This window comes from Bison bison, unplaced genomic scaffold (assembly GCF_000754665.1).
Source record: "Bison bison bison isolate TAMUID 2011002044 unplaced genomic scaffold, Bison_UMD1.0 scf7180017864182, whole genome shotgun sequence".
Lineage (NCBI taxonomy): Eukaryota > Metazoa > Chordata > Mammalia > Artiodactyla > Bovidae > Bison > Bison bison.
The window spans coordinates 1,436,469-1,438,654 of NW_011494754.1; positions in this window are offsets into that span (position 1 = coordinate 1,436,469).

Below are 2,186 nucleotides of genomic sequence, written 5' to 3' on the forward strand. Positions count from 1 at the left end.
GGGCAAAAGGAGCTTTTTCTGGAAGTCCTTGCCAACAATTCCTTTATATTAATATCTCACTGACCAGAGCTTAATCACTTGTAACCCCACGGTGCTGCTGGGGGTGTTGGGAAATAGTCTTTTAACTGGATACCCTTTGTGTCCCAAATAATTATCTTGTTACCAGGGAAGAAGGGGAGGACACTTACTGAACAGACAGCAGCAACCTTTGAGCCTCACTCTTCCTGCTTCCTTGACCCTCCTCCCTTCCTGGGCCAGGACGAGATGTGGTCCATCATTTCTTGCTGAATACATTTCTCAGAGCTCTCTCTGATCTCACTCCATTGCTACAGCTCATTCACTCTCTGACCCCATCCCTGAGCTTTAGATCATCTCTGAGTCAGTGATGTCATCACTATCATCCAAAGAGAAAGGACAGTTGGTGTGAGACTTCTGGGATGGTTATGCTTGGCAGGAAGCTCAGAGATAGGGTGACACTTATGAACAAAATCAGGCCAGAAGCATCAAGAATCAGAAATAGCCTTTACATACATGTTGGTAACTTAAAAAAAAATGCTATGTTACAACCAAAGCTTGCTTTATTTTTGAAATTTAAAAAAATATATATTTGTCTATTTATTTGGCTGTGCTGGGTCTTAGTTACAGTATGTGAACTCTTGATTGCTACATGTGGTATCTAGTTCCCTGACCACGGATTGAACCCAAGCCCCCTGCACTGGGAGTATAGAGTCTTAGCCACTGGATCACAAGGGAAGTCCCCTAAGCCTTCTTTAAAACTGAAAATACAATTGTATTTTATTAATACAAAGGAAAGATGTATTTAGTGTATGAAAAAATAGAATTTACAGATGAGAGGAAGGAAGAAAGGAATAGACAAGAAATCATCAAAGGAAGAAATAAAAATTATTCTCACCAGTTTTCACCTTGGAGGGGCATTTCTTTCAGATCTTCACATATATAAAGTTGATCCATGCAGAGTTTATGTAAGGATCTATGTATTTGTACTATTTATAGCCTTTTGAACTTGTTAAGCCTTATTTTAAAAGCCCTATTTTACTGCTCAGATTCAACGCTGCCTTTGATTGAAATTTTTAGGAAGCTAGTGAGGCTTTCTCTGTGAATTCTTCAATACTTTTCTTTCGTTTAATGAGAACATAAAACCACAGGAAGGCAAGGCAAGCAGCTGAGAGGGCAAGACTCTATCAAGAGAATCCAGCAGTTCCGAGATTGAATAATAAGTAAAAGAGGGCTTCTTCAGTCACCCAGAGTAGAATGTTCTTACTTTCTGAAACCATAGAGGAGGACTGGGGCAGCTACAGGGCAGGTTTGAGATCTAGAGTCTCAAGACTGACCCCAAAACTCAGTTTCCTTTTGTGTAAAGTGGGGATAATAAAACCTCCTATCTCAGAGAGAGTAATTATAGGGATCAAAGGGGAAAATACATGTCAAAATATGATTTAATCCATGAGGTGCTATATATATATTTAAAGAACAAGATCAGGCCAGAAATATCAAGAATACCTGCAAAACCTGCAAATTGTTAGAGCAGAGAAGACTTGATACCATGAAGTCCGTATGCCTTTACATGTTGAGGAAATGGAGATCCATTGTTTGCTTATATTAATGTGCTGAAGGAACCTCATAGACAGTGTTGACAGTCAGTTCAGTTCAGTTGCTTAGCTGTGTTCAACTCTTTGCAACCCCATGGACTGCAGCATGCCAGGCCTCCCTGTCCATCCCCAACTCCTGGAGTTTACTCAAACTCATGTCCATTGAGTCAGTGATGCCATCCATCCATCTCATCCTCTGTCGTCCCCTTCTCCTCCTGCCTTCAATCTTTCCCAGCATCACGGCCTTCCCCAGTGAGTCTGTTCTTTGCATCAGGTGGCCAAAGTATTGGAGTTTCAATTTCAGCATCAGTCCTTCCAATGAATATTCAGGACTGATTTCCTTTAGGATGGACTGGTTGGATCTCCTTGCAGTCCAAAGGACTCTCAAGAGTTTTCTCCAACACCACAGTTGAAAAGCATCAATTCTTTGGTGCTCAGCTTTCTTTATAGTCCAACTCTCACATCCATACGTGACCACTGGAAAAACCATAGCTTTGACTAGATGGACCTTTGTCAGCAAAGTAATGTCTCTGCTTTTTAATGTGCTGTCTAGTTGGTCATAACTTTCCTTCCAAG